The sequence below is a fragment of the Acomys minous genome, assembly GCF_964271855.1.
Source record: "Acomys minous genome assembly, chromosome: 5".
In the NCBI taxonomy this organism is placed as follows: Eukaryota; Metazoa; Chordata; class Mammalia; order Rodentia; family Muridae; genus Acomys; species Acomys minous.
In genome coordinates, this window is record NC_140494.1 from 37,418,821 (window position 1) to 37,439,340 (window position 20,520).

Below are 20,520 nucleotides of genomic sequence, written 5' to 3' on the forward strand. Positions count from 1 at the left end.
AAGAAGAAACTACAGCATTAGCTCCCTCCATCCTTCCTAGCTTCCCCCTTCTTCCCTCCTTCCTACCTAACATCTGTTCTTCCTCCCTCCTTCCTTCCCTTTCTCTTTCCTTCCCTTCCCTCCATCCTCCTTCCTTCGCTTCCTTCTTTCTTCTATCCCTTCCTCCTTTGGTTTATTTTTTCAGTTTTTATTGTTAACATTTTTATTAATTTATTCAGATTACAACTCAATTGTTCTCCCATCCCTTGTATCCTCCTGTTCCTCCTACCCTACCATGCCCACCCTATTACCCTCCCTTAGGTCCATGTCTGAGGGGGAATCTCCTCCCCCACTTTATAGTCTCAGGCTAACAAGTCTTATCTTGGTAGTCTGACTATTCTTTCTTTGAGTGACACCAAGGCTCCCCTACCAAGGGGAGGTCATCAAATATGGGGCACCATTATTATTATTTTTTGACCTGTAACACCTCAGTTCTCTCTTCTCCGCAAAGAAGCCTGATTTCCTCTGACTGCTTCCTCCATAGCCTGGAGGGCGGAGCGGCTCCTTCTTTTGTGTGCGGGTGCTGAAATACATCCAGCTGTATCATGTCTGAAAGCTTCATTATTCCTTTTTGGCTGCAATCAGGGCCTCAGATTGAAACAGAATATCTAATTACATCGAAAAGGGAAATATCGACATCCATTTATGAAATACCTTCCTGGTTGATTCATAGATGCACATCCTGCTTAATGAAGTAGAGAGTGACCAGATTCACCTCCACCATTGCTGGAATTATACAAATTAGATAGGAGGCTGAGCAGAGTGGTCTGGCAGTGACTGAGTGGCTCTCTTTCTCTGCTTTCCTAACACTTGGCTGTGCTAGGAATAAAAAGTCTTTGAGACTGGTGCGGGTTCCTGCTGAGGCCAGATTCATGAATTCAGGTCCAGGGCTCATTAGAGGACCAGCTGGAGCCAGCATGGAGCATACAAAGCCCCTGCAAGGTACTACAGATAATTACAGGCTTTTGTTCACTTTTAGGTTTGAAGTTGAAAAAAAAAAAAAAAAGGGACCACAGCAGGCTGAACTAGCTAGGAAGGTTTTAGCTGGTTTCCAGAGCTGAGATGCCAGAGCAGTGAATCACAGGGTTGCCACAGATTCTCCTAACTGGAGTGAAGCAGCCGGGAGATGTAGCTACCCTTCATCCTGCCCCTTTGAAGACCTAGTCCGTTCATGCAGTACAACAGTGCCTCTCAAGGAAGTTCTGCTCTGTGGCTGCAATAATTGATGTCCTTGAAAGCCCTAAGTAACTTCCAAACCAGCCACACTGCTGCTTCGAATGGAAAAGAATAGAAATTATTACAGGAACTATTCTTTTGTTTCTTTCCATATGAGATATGAGGGATGGGGAACTTTAGAGTTTGATCACAGTAATGCATTTGTAGAATGTATTCTCTATATATGTGTCCATTTCTGTGTGGAATTCTATGTTCCATAGCCTACATTCATAGGATCAAAGACGAGAAATTGCTTTATTGCCATGAAAAGTGTTGCGTACAACCTTGAACTTGACATGCACGTGAGAGTACAAAGCGCATTGTAATTCTCGATGAGCTCAGCCGACTCAGGCTCTCATGCGGGAAGAAAAACAAAGTTAAATTTCCATTGCCACTGTGGAAGGAAGTCAGTGCTGATAATGCCACTGCCACACTAACAGGCCAACCAAAAATATGAACTGGCAGAGGCGGTGGGGGTCGATCAGAGACTGACTGGGTCTCAGATGCAGCACAGTAAAGCTGTTCATAGGATTTATTATTTTAAAAGTTAACAAGAAAAGTAAGTGGTAAAGCATATGCATGCTCCTCGTGATGGTATCTCTGAGAAGATGATGACACTGTGCCCATGGCTGACTCTACTTAGCTGGCTGGTTACAGTATTTATATGGTTTACAAGCTACTGAACGCTGACCTCATAGGAAAGGCTAGCCTTGACTCGGGACAGTCGTCCCCTGTCTGCTCAACTGAAGGGCAGCTCACTCCAAAATACCTCAAGATTGTCAGGAAGAGAGCAGCTTTTACAGGGGGAACATGTGCTGAGATCACTGTCCACACATGTGTCTTTGTAGATCATAGTAGATTCAGAACCTATGCACCCTTTACCTGTTCTCCCATGATGTCTTGGTGACATCATGGAAAATAGTTCTGCAGATTGAGTATCCTGTATGTCTCAAATTGAGGAACTTTTGATGCTGTGAATATTTGCATACACACAATGAGGTGCTTTGAGAATGGGGTGCAAGTGTAAACATATAGTCCATCATCTCATTGCCTCAAGTTAATTCTATACAGTGTACTCCCTCACTTTATCTACATTTTACCACAGACCATCACTAGGGCACAGTGTGAAGTAGTCCCCTAAAGTATCTGTAGTGTCACGTCAGCAGACTAAAGAAAGTTAAACTGGAGGCATTGTTGAATTTTGGAGTTTGGGGTGAGGAGGTCACAATGGTGGCTTTGACATTGATACAACTCATCTTGTCCAGACACCTCAGATTTGTGGTGTGTGTGTGTATGTGTGTTTTGTGAGTGTGTGTGTATGTGTTTTGTGAGTGTGTGTGTGTTTTGTGAGTGTGTGTGTTTATTCCTATACCATTTTATCACGTGTGAGTTCCAGTGTCTCTCGTCACAATTAGACTCAATGAAAGATGTAGTCTTTCCATGTCCCCTGGAGGGGGAGACCTGGTGGCACTCAGAGGAAGGACAGCAGGTTACCAAGAAGAGACTTGATACCCTATGAACATATACAGGGGGAGGTAATCCCCCTCAGGAACAGTCATAGGGGAGGGGAATAAGGGGAAAATGGGAGGGAGGGAAGAATGGGAGGATACAAGGGATGGGATAACCATTGAGATGTAACAAGAATAAATTAATAAAGGAGAAAAAAAGTAAAAAAAAAAAAGAAATGTAAACACACTCATAGGTTTATACATTATTGTCATATTGTCATTGAAAGACCTCAGAAGGAAGATTTTTGTCTTCTTCAATGATTGATATAATTTTGAGCTAATAAATGTTTTTTAGGTGATACTTTTTTTTAAACATTTAAAAAAAAAAGAAAAAAGAAAGATGTAGTCTTTCATTCTTTTAAGACCTTAGGCAGTTGCTTATCTGCCATTGACCTTCTGAGTCTGAGATCCTGGTAAGCACTGATCTATTCCTTTGCGTTTCTTTCTTTCTTTCTTTTTAAAAGAAAAAAACTTATTGTATGTGTATGGGTATTTTGCCTGCATGTATGTCCATGTGCTACAGACATGCCTGTTGTCTGTGGAGGTCAAAAGGAGAGTAGGAGCCTCTGGAACTGGAGTTACACATAGCTTTGTGTCTTCATGTCTGTGCGGGGCATCTAACCCAGTTCCTCTGGGAGAGCAGCAGGTGCTCGTGACTCCTGAACAATACCTCCAACCCTACTTATCTGCATGTCGAAGACTGCATTTCAAACCTTTAGTTGGCTGTGGTGGCGCACACTTATGATCCTAGCACTTGGGAAGCTGAGCCAAGAGGGTTGCGATTTTGAGCTTGGCTGGGACTATCTAGCAAGGCCGTCTTTAAACAAACAAACAAACAAACAAACAAAAACATGAAACAGACAAACAAAAATAAAACAACCAAACAATGAAAAATAAACAGAATCATGCAGTATGTGGCCCATAGAGCCATCCAAATTGTGGGCTTATGTGCATCAAGTCGGTGTTTCTCTCCTTGTTGAGTGATAATGGTATAGTCTTGAGGGTACCACAGATAAGCATCCATGATGCTTGGGCATGGAAGATGCTTCCGATCTTAGGCAACTGTGGTGAGTATTTATGTATAATTTTCACTACAAATAAGTTTTTCATGGCTCTGGGGTGAATACCTATACTTTCACTTACTGAGTTGTTATGTTTTCATTCTTAAATTATTATTTTTATTACCTGACTGATTTCCAGAGTGGCTCCACCCTGCCCCCAACCCCTACCACTCACCCCCAGCCCCAGCCCCAGAGGCAGTGTGGCATTGACCCAGCTCCCTGCATCCTCACCAGCATCTGGTGGTGTCACTCCTTTTATTTTAACCATGTAACAGCGGTGTGCTGATAGCTCCCCATGGCTTTAATTTGCATTTCCCTGATGGCTAATGATCCTGAGCATCTTTGCATGCGGTGCTTTGCCTTCTGCACACATTGTCTGCAGTGTGCGTTAGAATCCTGACTGCTTTAGAATTGCTAAGTCTGGAAGTTCTCTGGCTTTTTTTTTTTTCTTTCTAGGCATCAGTGCTTTGTCAGATGCACAGTTTTCAAACTGTTCTGCCAGTGTGCTACTTGTCATTGTGTCCTATGTGCATAGTCACTCACTACATTTTCTACTTTGGTGAGGTCTAATTTACCCATGTGCCTTCCTTATGTGGACTGTTTCCTGGTAGCAGGTCTGAGGACTATTTTCTTAGATTCCAAAGTTTTTTCCTCTTGTTCTTTCTAAGTTTCATTTTATTATTTCTATAAATATTTTGATTTTTCTAATAACTTATATCCTTCCCTTTGATGACGGAGCTTGTTTTCTCATGTTTAGCTGAAAGTCCCTTCTTATTTAGGGATGATCAGCTTGTCTGGCTCTCTTCACTGAGAGAGCACACACCTGGTATGTGGGCTGATGTGGTTGTACCCCTCGGTTCGGAGTGCATGAGTAGAAAGCATGCCTCTTCCTGCGAAGCTGAGGAAAGGACTCATGTAATGGCTGTCCTGCAACACTGGATACCAGTTAGGCCTTCCTCTATTCCCATTTGTCACTATCCCTTGTGTCTCAGTCACTGCCCCAGAGGACATGCTCCTAACTGGAGGAGAGCTAAGCACAGGGCAATCCTTCAGTGCCAACTGTCGTGGGGCTCACAGGAAGATCTGTTGAGGGAAGCCTGGGCAGCGGAGCAGGACCCTTCTCAACAGCAAGAAGGAGGACAAGACTTAAAGGCAGTGGTGAGGCAGCACAAACTGTCTGGTCACCAGCAAAGGGGATTTAAAGGCATTCAGGTAGGTCACCTCAGCTGTTGAGCACCAATGCTGCTCCTGCAGAGGACCACATCTGGTTCCTAGAAACTAGGCTGGGCACTTCACAACTTTCTGTAATTCTGATTCCAACTGGACCCAAAACCCCTGGTTTCTGAGGGAAACTGCACTCCTATGGACATTTCCCAATACATGTTTTCTCTGTCTCTCTGTCTCTGTCTCTGTCTCTGTCTCTGTCTCTGTCTCTGTCTCTCTCTCTTTCTCTCTCTCTGTCTCTCTCTGTCTCTCTCTCCCCCTCTCTCTGTCTCTCTCTCTCCCTCCCTCCCTCCCTCTCTCTCTCTTTCCCTCTCTCTTTCTCTCTCTCTCTCTCTCTCTCTCTCTCTCTCTCTCTCTCTCTCTCACACACACACACACACACACACACACACTGTAGTTTGGAAATAAAAGACAAATTAATGTAGTCACTGGAATACTTGATTCTGCCTATTGCTGACTGGCCAGCTTCATCATGTTTATTTGTTATATTATAAACAACTTTTGGAAGAAAAGCTGACAGACTTTTTTGTTCTTTTTGGCTCATTTCATTTTGTATTGTTAACATTTTTTTCCATTGAATAGAATCTTCTGCTTGGAACATTTTGACTTGATTAATGGTAAATAACTGTGCCTTTTATAGATTTCTCGACTATCTCAATTTTATTGACAAGCACTCATTCACTGAAGCTTTACTTTCACTAAATATATTTTTTCATAGACTTTATTATTGAGAGAATCTTTGGGTCCACAGAAAAACTGAACAGAATGAAAACTGTTCTCCATGTACAGCCAGCCCCTTCTCATACACACTGCCTTTATTATTACACATTCAGGAAACTTGGTGAACAAACACATCATCATTATGAGCCTGTAGTTTACCTGAGGGTTCACTTCTGGAGCTAAGTGTTGGGAATAGCTTTGAAGGACCTCTGCCAATGAGCGTACCCTGCACAGCAGCTCGAAACTGTGCCATACCTGTGAGGGCAGGTTTGTGTTTCACAAAGCAGCATTCTTTGCCTTAAAAATACTCCCCGCTTTATTTTTATTCTATTCCCCCTTCCCCTCAATCTCAGAGGACCAGTGACCTCAGTTTTGTATTTTCTTAGAATGCCATACTCACAGTCGTACATAGCCTTTTCCATTTGTACTTCCTCCTTAGGGACATGCATATAAACGTATTTTGTGTGTTTTCACAGCTTGGCAGCTCATCCATTTTTAAAGCTCAATGACGTCCTGTTGTCTAGATGTACCACAGTCTACCCTTTTACTGAAGGGCAACTTGGCTGGTGATTGGCAAGTATGAGAAACTAACTAAACTGCCATATACATCCATGTTCAGTTAAACCTCGATTTTGGAGTGAGTAGCATCTTGACAAGTCTTCTGTAAATTGAAAATATTGCTAAGTCAATGGTGCACTTTATGTTTAGAAACACATTAGTGTGGAGTCTTAGTTGTGTGTTTTGATGGAGCCGCTGACCAAACACTGCAGCTCGATCACTACAGAGTATCCTACCACATAGCATTAATGTGAGGAAAGATCAAAAGTTGAACTAAACTCTCTACCTAATGTGCATCATTTTTACAGCATTGTAAAGTCAAGGTTGCTACATCATCTGTGAAAGCTCATCTGGACAGACTTTGGTGGGATGCAAGGCTTCCACTCTTGTATGAAGACCAAGTTCATGTGATGAGAGTGTGTTTGGCTTTATGAGAGATTCCCAAAGTGTTTCCCAAAGCATAGACACCACTCTGCACCCTCTCTGGCAACACACGAGGACTCACTATCTGAAAGCACGCCAGCATTTGCCCATTGTCAGCGTTCTAGGCTTCTGGTGCATCACACATAATGTAGGTGACTAGTGGTGTATTCTTGTCTTCATTTTCACCTTCCTGGTTACATAGGCTATGGAGCGAGCTGATGAGTGTATGGACCATCCATGTAGCTTCCCATAGACTATTATAGCTTTCCTTTTGTTACTTATTATTAGTGGTTCAAAGTAAAATGCACAGCAATGGCTTTTATTATCTGTATATGTAATTTGTCCTGGTTCCTTCTCACCCACCTCCATTCCCAGCTCTGCTCTCTCTTGCCAATCCCCTTCCTAGCTCAACAATCTCCACTCTCATATCACAGTATTCTGCTATTCTCTTCTCCCTGACATTGTGATCTTTTTCCCATTCCCCTGGTCCTCTTCTAGTTTCAAGACACATGAGTGCACGTGGGCATGCGAGTGTGTGTGTGTGTGTGTGTGTGTGTGTGTGTGTGTGTGTGTGCGTGCGTGTGTGTGTGCCTGTGGGTGTGTGCATATGGGCATGTGAGTGTGTGTGGGTGTGTGTGAATGTGTGTGTGCATGTGTGTGTGTTAGCACTCATGCACACATGCATGTGCACACACACACAGAGGGGGAGAGAGAAAGAGAGAGAGAGAGAGAGAGAGAGAGAGAGAGAGAGAGAGAGAAGGGATTGACATGTGAGATTACATTAAAATAAAGGTGTTCTTCTCAAAGAACAGTAACCCATAAGCTGAGTGAAGAGGCAGCCTACAGAATCATAAAGGAAATGCATGCCAGGTACATTTCAGGCAGAGTTAATTACTAGAATATATTAATAATTGAAAAGCAAAAAGTCTTCCAATCAATAGATGGGCTTAATGATCTCTGGTCCAACACTGTAAACTAATAGTTTTCTTATTACCGAGTTTTAAATGTTTTATTTTGTTTTGTTTGTTTGTTTGTTTGTTTACTAACAGTCTATTAGTAGTTCTGGCTTGGTAATTCTCAACAGACACATACATATATACATACACTCTCTCTCACACACACATAATATTATTTCTTTCCTACATATAATTTATTCTCCTGGTAATTTTTATTCATAGAATTGAAATTTTGTTTTTTCAGTTTTTAAGTTTCAATGAACACCAGTTTATTTAAAGTTTCTCTGTTTGTACCTTTGATTTTTTTTTTTTCTGAACTGTCCTTACAAAACTGTGGTGTTTGAATTAGAATGCCTCTCCCAGCGTCCTGTGGTTTACATGTGGTACAAAGCTGATGGTGCTATTTGGGGAGCCTTAGGAGCTGAGGCCTTGTTAGGGTGAGTTCAACACTGAGGGAACATTTTGAGATTTCATAGCCTCAAATCACTTCCAGTTTACTTTCTGTTTTGTGGTTGTGTTTAAGGACATGGTCTTTTGGCTTCCTGCAATGGCCACCATATGCCTGCTTGCTGCCCTTAAAGACTCTCCCTCTGGAACCGTAAGCCCAAATAAACTCTTTCCCCCCATAAGTCACTTAGTGCCTGGTGTTTTATCAGGGCAACAGAAAAGCAATGAATCCAAAAACCCAAAGTCATCTACATATTCATGAGTTCATCTACATATCCATGAGTCTATCTACATATTCATGAAAGCCCCAAGGTCATCTACATATTCATGTACACTAGCTCTCAGGATGTCTATACACTTTCTTTTTACATCCAGGTCTCTGATCAATTTTAAATTTTGTAAAAGATATCCAGCCTGGGTCTCTATTCTCTTTTATAAAATATGTCTAGTCACTGAGAAGAGTGTATTCTCTGTTGAGTTACCTCTACTCTTTTGTCACAAATAACTAGTTAAATTTACGTGTGCTTAACTGGCTGTGATGTATCCCATGGCCTTGACCGTATGTCTTGTGACACCTGTCTGTCCTTGTGAAGCCTATTCACTGGCTTCAGCCTCCTTTTGGACACACTAGGTCTTTTAATTCAGCCTTTAAACCTTGGAATCCATTCATATGAATATAAATGTTTGTTCCTTTAATTTCTTCACTTTAAGAAAACACAGCAGGTTCTTTCTTCATCTGCCTTTTTTCTAGAGTGAAGTCTGAAGTTCTAGTCAAAATGAGTTTCAGAAACTGTTGCCAACATCAAGCAGTTAATTTGAAACCACCAGATAGTTCCCAAAACTGAGTCAAGCATCTGGAATGTTTTACAGCCATTTAACACTGCTAACAATATTGGCTTTTAATTAATCACTTTAGCTGAGCATGGGAGCACACACCTCTGATCCCAGCTTTTTCTAGGCAGAGACGAGAGGAGAAAAATCTTAAGGTCAGTGTGGGATGTGTAAGACTCCAAATCATTCTGTGCTGCATGTAAAAAAAACTGCCTTGAAAGGCCATATTCGATTTTAGACTTTCTCAATTTCATATTTTCTTTGTGCTAATATCTAAAAAAAAAACCAAATAGTATTCAAATTTAATAAGGTATTTTATTGACACGTGTTCATTATATAAAGTGGTACGTTTTATAAAGACAGTTCATACAAGTATAACACGAATTTCTCTTTTGTCAACGCCTTCCTTTTCTCCCCTTCCTTCCCTCTCTCTTTCTCTTGTTCCCTTAAATAGCCTCACATGTCATATATGTATGCATGTACATATATATGCATATATGTTACTTATATATTATCTAGAATTAAGAAAAAAGGAAATGTCTTTTGAGCCTGAGTTATTTCATCTAGTATGGCAACCTCCAGATGAATCCATTTACCTGCAAACAACAAAATCCCATTCTTCTTTATATCTGAAGGAAGCTCCATACATGCCCATGTGTGTGCGTGTGTGCGCGTGCGCATGCAAGCGTGTGTGTGTGTGTGTGTGTGTGTGTGTGTGTGTGTGTGTGTGTGCCCCTGTTTTCTTTATTCATTCATCTTAGGCTGCTTCCATAATGATAATGTTGTAATAAACATGGACATGGAACTTTATGTAGTATGCTAACTTAAAGTCCCCCAGGTATATTTTAGTTGCTAAAAATATCTTTGATTTATACTCTATCCTTATGCAGCTGCTAAGACTAATAGAAGACCAAAGATTTAAGCCGAAATGTCCTTCTTGTCTGAAGACAGTTAAATAGCTCTGTGAAACAAATCAGTATCTTTTCATCAGTCTCCTGAGTATCAATGCTTAGATAAAGATTCTCGCCCTTCTGACCAACTCTCTCCACAGTGAGCAAGCACTGAATTAATACTAGATGCCTCCTTAGAAACCTTAATAGTTCTTTTTCCAAGAGTTATTTACTTATTTATTTTGTGTATGTGAGTGCCCTATCTGTGTGTACACCTGTGTTCCAGAAGAGGGCATTGGATCCTATTATAGATAGCTTTGAGACACCATGTGGGTGCTGGGAATTGAACTCAGGGTCTCTGGAAGAGCAAACAGTGCTCTTAACAGCTGAGCCATCTCTCTGGCCCCCGAAACTGAAAGAGTTTTACAAGCCATCTTTATTATTTTCTTACTTTATGATTCATAGGAAAAATTCGTTCAAATATTGTGTCTGGGAGACACTAAAAGGATGGCATAGCATCATTCGCTAACCAGTATTTTCTCACTGTGCAATGACAATTGACTTAAGGACAACACACAGGATCATGTGTTCCTCCCATGGGAGAATTATACAAAGTGCTATAAGGAGTTAGCAAGACCGGCCAACTCGCTATTTCCTTAAGAAACAAAATGCATGTGAAAGTCAGTCCTCATTCTCCACTCAACTGTGGAGAATGTCCTGTCCATTGGCTAGATCTGGGTAAGGGTTTGAAGTTTAAGGCCTGTATTGTCCTTGGCTGGCGCCATAGTTTGAGCGGGCCCCCTAGGCCCAAATCTGCCTATCATCATGTTCTTCTTGTAGGTTTCTAGGATCCTCTGGATCCTTCTACTTTGTTATTCTCCCATGCTTCTCTCATCTAGAGTGGGGTATGACTTTCACATGAACTCTGGTGCCTCATATTTGACCACGTCCCCTGGAAGGGGAGACCTGGTGGCACTCAGAGGAAGGATAGCAGGCTACCAAGAAGAGACTTGATACCCTATGAGCATATACAAGGGAGGAAGTCCCCCTCAGCCACAGTCATAGGGGAGGGGAGTAAGGGGAAAATGGGAGGGAGGGAGGAATGGGAGGATACAAGGGATGGGATAACCATTGAGGTCTAATAAGAATAAATTAATAAAAAAAAAAACCAAAATGTGAACACAACAGCAGGTATAATTAACAGGCTGGCAGAGAGCAAGCCTGATACAGGGGGATCTGTCCGTGTGGCGAGCACTGAGAGTAAGGTCACTGTGATTCTAGGACAGACTTGATTTAGAAAAATCTCGTTATACAATCAGAGTGTCCAGCCTGCCTTCAAAATCATGTTCAGAGTTTGCCTTGGCAAAGGAAGAAGACTTGGCAGCTGTCAGAAACGGGAGTGTGTAAGTAAGCAGAAGGGAAGACAGGACTAGGTCGTGGGATTGAAAGGTGCCTTGTGGACTCAAGACACCAGCTTGGTTAGAACTGAAGCAAGACTGGAGAGGAAGTGACGAAAGAGGAGTGTGGACAGGTGTCGGGCTGTGCTCAGTAACAGCCCGCGGGATGGGAGGTCTGGCTTTGAGCCAACGAAGCAAACAGGCTAGTCTTTCAGCAGGAGATCAATGTGACATGGGAGACAGATTGCACATACCCTGTGCTCACCGCTGAGGTAAATCAAAGGTGCAGGTGTGGTTCCTACGGACTTTGGAGCCTGTGCATGACTCAGGAATCACTGTCAAAGGCCGATGGCTATAAATAGTTCTGGAGCAAAATGTGAGAGTGATCACTGGGGCTCTTGGGAGGCAGAGTTTTTCCTAGAATGGAGTTAGTGGTATATGTAGATGGCAGTGCAACAAAACATGAGTGGGGTGGGGTGGGGTGACACAGTCAGGGATAGGGAGGGAGAGAAGGAGGGAGGAAGAAGGGAGAAGAGGAGAGGAGGTAGCCTTCCAGGTCTTGTAAGAATCTTTTGTCTTCTCAGGGAACGTGGATCTAGGCTGGTGTATAACATACTTATATATGTTGGTAAGTGTGACATGTGAATGTTTCCTCATGCTGGCTTGTTCTTCTGAGTGTAGTTGTCATTGTGAACAGAAGAGAGGGACCAGTTCTCTTCATATGATATGGGTTAGTATGAAGAACACACATAAATTTTAAAACGACTTCCTTTTTTGAATTATAGTACAGTAGCATTGTAACATTATTTTCCCTTCCTTTTCCTCCCTTCCGACCCTCCCACATACCCCCTCCTTTCTCTCTTTCAAATTCATGGCCTCCTTTTTAAAATTAATTATTATTGCACACATATGTGCACATACATATATATGCTTAAATAAAACCTTCTGACTCTGTATAATGTTATTTGTATGTATTTTTCAAAGCTGACCACTTGGTATTGGATAACCAGTTGATGTGCTCTTCCTCGTGGTGGACTATTTCTTAGCACTTGTTAGTTTCTTATAGTTCTATGTGTAAGATTGAGACCTTATGGTCTTCCCACCAACTCCCTCTTCCACAGGAAACCACATGACAATTTCATGGCAACATTTCTGTTTTCTAAGCTCTTGTTTTTTACTTTGATAGTTTCATACATGTTTATAATAATTTTTAGACATGAATTTTGTGTAATTTGAACAGTTCTCGAGTGACCTTTTAAAATCACATTGCAGTGTCATGCAAAGTAAGCATGTTAAAATATTCATTCTTAGACTCAAGAATAAGACTACTTAGACTTGGTTTGAGTGGTATTCTAAAATGTTGTCAGCTCAGGATCCAGATTGTGACAAATTTGGAATATAGAGAAATAACAGCTGAAAATATGGCCACATGCTTTTAATCAACGTGGGCATTCTATTTAAGAATAAAGTTATCAGATGTCCATGTCACAGAAATTCAACAAAAACGAAAGAGAGAGTGGTGATGGGGCGGGAGGGATTGTAGAAACTGTTGGTGAGGATGTGTAAAATTTTTTAATTATAAATTTAAATTAAAATAAAATCTGTGAAGTAGGAAGTTCTTCATATTTGTTCTTTCTACGCTGAAGCTAATAGAAGTCTCGGGATCCGCAAGCTTGGCCTCGATCTGTGGAAGGCCGTGGTGAGAGAAGAGTTCAGCTCTTATATTCTTTCTTCCTCATCTTCTACAAGATCCAGAGTATGACACAGGGGACTGGAAAACACCAACGCCTTTCTCTGGACTCATAAACCATTGCAATTATTAGCTCGCCCCAGCTTGTAGCTACCTGCTCACAAAAACCAAAAGAAAACAAAACTATCCTGTTAACTGTCAATTAACAGGAGGCCTTCCCAGGAGCTGTGGAAGGATGGCGGCTTTTGCCTCAGGTGAGGGCAGTCTTGGCGGCCTTTGCCTCAGGTGAGGGCAGTCTTGGCGGGCTTTGCCTCTTGGAAACACCGGGGATACCCCGCTGAGGTGGACATTGCCATGAACTGAGACTAGCCATCCTGGGTGCAGAATTGGGGAAAAGAACCAGAGACTCCAGCCTGGCTACTGTGTTGCCAATCAGCCATCGAGGGGAGGAGGGAAGCGGAGGAGAGTCCCGGGGGTTGCTGGGAGAAGCTGCCGAGAGAGGAGAGACAAGGCTGCAATGGTGCAGATTGCTTCCTTCTGGGAGTGAATCTATGAACAGGCCCAGAGACGCCAAGGAATTTGCCCTGCGGAACTGATTCCTGGCAGGTTTATTCTTGTTCTTTTTAACCTCCTTTCCCTCTTGCTTAAAGTAGTCGGGTTGTAAGGAAGATACCTTTGATTAATAAATTCATAATAAAACTTAGTTGTTAAGGACAAGAGCCAACAAGGTGCTCTTTCCTTTACTCCTGACCCAGTTGATTTGGTTAGAAGGGGAATCGTTGTTTTCATTTGTTTACCCACAGTTCAGCCCGCATATCTCTACAAGATTTCTCAAAACGCACGTTCATATGAAAGGCCCTGATTATCTCAGTGCCCCACAGAACAAAGCCAATAGACGCGAACACGAGATAGAGATTTGCTGACAAGATGCACAGCCAGAAGCGATGTGGAGCAAAAGCGCTTGTTACGCATGGTGTACATATTTAAAATAGTAAAAATGAAATAATATTTTTTGAAAAGTTGGGGATGCACCTGTCAGTTGCTCCTAGGTAACTAATGCAAGGAAGAAAAGAACTGAGGTGTGGACCGGTCCTCTATGATGAAGAACTCCTTCCAACTCTGATGTAGTGACACAGTTCCTTAAAGAGATAACACGTGACTGATGAGAGAATGAGAATCAGTCCACTTCAGGGATGAGCGCTCTGATAGGTTAGCCAGTCTCAAGTACTCAGCTCTAAACACATAAATTAATTCATCAGGTTGTATTTATGAATATATATATATATGTATATATCAACAATAACTACAGAATAAGAACACATGAATTTTGAGAAGGAGTGAGAGACTATTAAAGAGATAAAATGAATAGAGAGAGGAGAGTTATGTGAATACAATATGTGTGTATGAAATTCTCAGAATTAAATAAAATAATTTTTAAAGTTCACAGGACACCCCAGCTCCATTCCTGCATCTTAAGTGATCTTCCCCAAAGTGTAGTACTTACATGCCCACATTTGCTTACATCCTAGAATGTATCTGCAATCCGAGTTGCCCTTTGTGTCGTTGAGATCTGCTTTTGTCCAGAGGTGCACTATCAGGCTCTGGCTACATGGCTGCCCCAAGAGCTCAGCCTTCCCTGAAGAAATTATGCTCTCCAGCAATGGAAAGGAGTCCTGAATTATGGAGACTTTTCTGGAAAAAAGACAAAAAACAAAACATGAATGTTCATACTTCCTCCTTACAGCACACAAATTATTGGTAGAGTGATGAAACGATATGTATAACAGTGTATATTACGTATAATACTCAGAACATGCAAAAGTTAGAAGAACTAAGTCACCACCTGACTACTCATGTCAACCAAAGAAATACTAATTCCAGTGAATAGCAAAGAAGGGGACTTCTTTAGAAACTCCTACATAGAGTGGGCTGTTTGTTGATTTTAAGTCTCAAACTTCACCTTAGATGGAGTGATGGTCTCATCAACTCGACAGAACCTAGAATCTTCTGGGACATGAGCCTCTGCGTAATTGTGAGGAACTCTCTTGATTCCTTTAATGGAGGTGGGAAGACCTGTCCACAGTGGGTGGCACCATCCCATATGCTGAGGTTTGAACTGAATGGAGGGGTGCAGGGGCTGAGCACGAGCATTTGCTGTTCTCTGTATTTTGTCTGTGGACTTTTATCACCAGCTCTTTTAAACTCCTGCCTCTAGAGTCTCTTCAGTGATAGACTGTGTCATAGAATAAATACTTCCTCCCCTACACTGAGTCTTGTCATAGTATTTTATTATAGCAACAGGAAAAAGAAATAAGACAGATGGAATGCCTCATATAAGGGTGGGACAACTGGTATGCTGCTGCTGTTGCTGCTGCTGCTGCTGCTGGAATACCCTGGGACCAAATGAGTGTTAGCATCATCCAGCTGAGAAGACTTATGTTACTTACATATTCTCAGAATCATTTCTCTGTTGATGGGTCAATGTTTCTTCTTGTGACTCACTCACTTCCTTTCCTCTGACCATCCATTGCCCCATATCTAAGACAAGCAAAGCCTTATGCTGCTTCTGGCTACCACGCTGGGGGTATAGATGGTGCAAGAGTCAATACATTGCATTGGTCAAGATTGTTAATAATATAGAAGGAAAATCTGACTCTGTAGAGCCCTGGGGATGGGGGTGGGGATGACCTGAGACCCTTAGAAAATGAAACTAGCACTAAAGACAACAGAGCTAAGAGAAGGAGAAAGCAGGACCAGGGTGAGCCTGTAAATATTGTTTGCACCAGGAGTTTTGTTACTGGCTCATGCATTGTAGAGATCAAGACATATATTTAGGCCAGAAACTATAGTAGCTATTTTCTTTTCCATAGAACATTTTTGCTAGGATTGAGACTCATACACACACACACACACACACACACACACACACACACACACACACACACACACACACATTCTGGACCTTTGTTCTGGACCACAAATCTTTTCTAAAACTAAACTTGGATTCTTAATTAGGATATCACTGCTCCTCAGCTTGCTCTATCCAGACAATACTCTCTGCAGTGGAAATATGTACTATCCCTTAGGGATACTGGGACACTGAAGTCATTCTACATAAGAGGCCTCTCTGACAACCCATACCCATGAGAGTGTTCTTCCGAATCAAATACTCTGCTCTAATACCTGTCCCGCAATGATCATTGGCTGGTAAACCAATAGACAAGGCAGTTTGCTTTGAAAATGAAAGAGGGTGACCAGTGGATCACTAAAGAAGGGTAACATGGATTTTTCAGGCAACAGATTTGTCAAGTAAAGTGGAAAGTTTCTAATAAACCAAAATACAATCTGCAAGTCACCATACATACCACACCACCCAATAAAGCAAACCAAAATGGCAAATTTACATGAACCCCGTAACAGCCATGATCTGGTTCTTAGATAATTTCTCCACTCAGCCAGTGTGTCCTGCTGCATACACATACACCCCAGCTCTGTGGCCATGCACAGCTGGGGCTGTGGCCTTCATTCAGAGCACCCATCTGAGAAGGCTTGCAGACTGGTAGCTCCATTCAGGAGCTTGTCTTAAAGTTCAATTGAGTTTGGACTTTCTTGCCAGTGTGACCGTGGTATAGCCTGCTGATGTGACTATTTAGCAAATCCACCATAATCCTGCACTGTTTCCCCCCTCTCTGGCCCTCACTCATTCAATCCAAAATACCCCACCCCTTCCTGGGCCAAAGTTGCTCTTTCAGATGAAAGATTTCAGGAGTCTGTTTCTTGTGTCTCAGGCACTGCAGTGAAGGGCTGGGGATGCAGTTCACTGGTGCAGTGCTGATCTAGCATGCCCAAGACCACATGATACATCTCTAGCACTGAGGGGGAAAAAAAAGAGTCCTCAAATAACTGGAGTACAGACTGCGTAACGTTTTGAACATCATGTGGGGAGTTTGATTTAGAAAGGCCTCAGAAGGTAGGCCAGATTTCTATTAAGTGAACTGCAGGTGATTCATTCATCTAAATTCATTACTTAATGATGAATGAACTTAAATGCCGAGAGCTTCCATTGTTTTATCTGTAGAAGCATAAGTCAGTGACGACTTTCCCACTGTCCTTCCACACGTCTCCTTTCCATGCTTAGTTTCTCATAAATGAGAAAGAACTAGGAAACTTGATCCTATTTATAGTATTAGCGTCATTTGAGGTGATATTTTAAAAGAAAGAGAGAGACCATGAGTTTGCACAAATTGCAGTACTGTGGAAGGTCCTGTGGCCTATGTGGGAGGGATTTGCTTCCTACCAAGAGAGTCTAAAAACAAATGCCATCGTTTCTGGATAAGGTGGCTGGCTGGGTAAGTGGGGCTGGAAGAAGAGCTTCTTATCACGAAGAGTAAGACAGGCAGAAGTTGACTAATGTCTTGGATTATTTTCCTGGCAGGAGTTAGAATACTTTATGCTTTTTTTTTTCCATCTAAAATCTCTTATCTGAGTACACTGAGGAGAACAAAGTCATTAAAAGTAATCACCATGTTAATAGACAAGAGATTGAAGCCTCTGTGGGTTGGGTAAGTCCATCTTCCTGTCACAGGAGGTGGCTTGGCTTGTGCCTGTAGGCTTCCAAGTGAATATGAATTGGTAATCAGCTTGTTTCATATTCATGATGCAATCAAAATGCATATTTGATTGAATGCCTCATTTAATAAACCAACAAAATATTCATAAGTGTCGTGGTGGTAAGAAGAACTTGCATTTTTATAATTTCTGCTGAGATATAATTACATATAGTAAAATGTTCAGATCTTAAGTTTGTTCTACTATGAGTTTCTTAGAATGTATGTACCATAAAACCAGTATCCACTCAAGCATAGAGAATTGCTGCCAACTTTCTTTTTTTTTTTTTTTTTTTTTTTTTTTTTTCTGCCAACTTTCAACTCCTCATATTTCTTTGTAGATTCGTTCCCTATACCCAGAGTTCTTGTCACATAGAGTAACTTTTATGCTCTTCGACCTCACACATAGACTGCATGCATTTTGTGTTTATCCATGTTACAAGCATTTCCAGGTCATGTCTTCCTAATGCTAAGGATCAGGTTATAGGATGAGCGTAAAGTCATTCACTTTTTCTCTGTGTTGATTGGTGTTTATATCATTAGTATCATTTGTAGATATGGATGAACTAACAAAAACCATTACGGGTATTCACATGTTTTTATTTGTGCTTCAGAAATACCATAGAGTTAAATTGCTGGATCATGAGGTAGGTTTTTGTCTAATGTTCTGATGGTTAATTTTACTTGTCAACTGGACACAATCTAGAATTGCCTGAGAAGGGAGTTTCAATGAGCGATTGCCCAGATCAGGTTGGCCTGTGGGAATGTTGGCAGTGTATTTTCTCGATTTGTTAATTAAGAAGGGTGGAGCCTGCTCGGTGTGGGTGGCAGCATCCCCTAGGTTTGAGTTCTGAATTACAGAAGAGTGGAGAGGACAAGCTGGGCAGCAAGCATGCGTGTGTTCTCTCTCTGCTGTCAACTGTAGGTCTTGCTGTCTTTACTGCTGTGTCCCTGTGGCCTCTAGCCTGGAATTCACAGCTAAAATACATCCTTTCTCCCCCGCATTGCTTTCGTCGGGGTGTTTTATGATAGCGACAGAAACAGAATCTGAACAGGTGCTACCAGAAACTGCCAGCCAGCTTTTCTTAGTGGTTGCACACTTTCACAGGGCTAACACAGGCATGAGCTACCCTCCCATCCTGCGTCCCTCCATCATCTGCATCGAGGAGTCCTTTATGCTTGAGCCATTGAGGGGCTTTACATAGAATAGTGTCTCCTCCTGGCTTTACATGTACTTCCTCTTTTACTATCAATGTCAATCAGTTTACTCAAGTCTTTTATGATCCTGCTATTTTGTTTTTTCAAGAATTTCTTGTCATTTTAGAATTGGTTGGTTATTTTGGTTTTCTTTTCTAAAGTCTTGTATACAATTTGCTCTCATACCTTTGGTTATTTATACGTTATACTATTCCACCTAGTCTGTGATTTGTATTTTTTATTTATTGTCAGTATTTAAAGAATGTATGTTTTTAATTGTAAGGGAACCCACTGTATTGTTTCTGTTTTTAACATGTGTTATAGTTAGTGCCTTCATAATCTTCCTACGAAATGCTGAACAATTTCAGTTATAAAACAAGTGTTGCCTCAGAGGCTTTGTGGAAAGTTCTATAATTATAACCTTTAAATTTCATCTGTTCTCCATCAATATCTGTTTTCATGTTAGGGGTAAAGCATGTTCAGGTGTTTTGAAGACAGATAACCAGTCATGTCTGATCATTTGCTGAGAAGACTCTCTGTTCCTCTGCCCCCCCCCCCCCATTGAGTTACATGGGAACATTTGGTTGGATCTGTCATCCCAGGCACCTAAAGGTCTGTCTGCGGACTGCTCAGTTTTTCTCTCTGCCATTCTTGATTACAGGGGCACTTACTATTTTGGTAGATATTATTTTATTAGTTTTAAGGCTATCATACAAAGAGATGGATTTCACTGTGAAAGTTTCACACACAAATACACATATATTTACACTTTTGTTGTTTATCCCCACAGTGTTTCTCCTGTCACCTCCCCTCTCCTCTGGCTGGCTCCCTTCCCTCTTCAAATGGTCTCGAAGGTTTCATTATCCCCACCTTCTATTCCACCATTTTTTCTCCCTTTAGTTAACTTCCTACTTTCTCATAGTCTCTTTTTTAATATTGTGTCATAAATACATATGTATATATATGTGGGTGGGTATATATATATATATATATATATATATATATATATATATATATATATATGTAAACATATACATACATTTCAATGTAAATTCCACACCTGTGAGAAACATGCAATATTTGTCTATGGCTGGCTTATTTTGCTTAACATGCTAATCTCTAGTTCTTTTTCCCCTGAAAATGCCACGACTTCATTTTCCTTTGGAGCTGGCTAAAATTCTATTGTCTACATGGGACACATTGTTTTATAGCATGGGAATGTTTTTAGTAGCCCTTATTCAGAGAAGTAGATACCCCACACATTGATTTCTTTTTAAGTTGGCCTTTATTTTTTTCTAAGTTACTTACCTTTTTATGTCAGTTCTGGCACCAACTGTAATAAATGCTACTATATAAAAAATATGCCTCTTGAGTTTGCCAAGGGGCATGTTTTAGGATTCTAACTCTTCTCTGCTTGCCCTCCAAGCAGTGGCACTTAAATTCTAGGGTAAAACAACAGCTCCTGGTGCAGAAAAGTAGAACCTCCAAACTTTTCTCACCAGCCCAGAACACTATCTGCCCTTTCAGTGCACCCCCAGGACACCCTCTTGTCCAGGGCACAGCAAATTCATCACCATGGTTTCAGGTTTCAGGATGCAATTAACCTTTAAGGAACTAGTGCCCTTCAAGTTCTGGCCTATTAACAAAGAGGGCTATTCACAATTACCTGAGCAGATCACCAAAGCTCTCCTCCATTTCCAGGGCAGGTCTGCCTAAGGTCAGCTCTGCACATGCCAACTGCAGTCACACCTCACAGA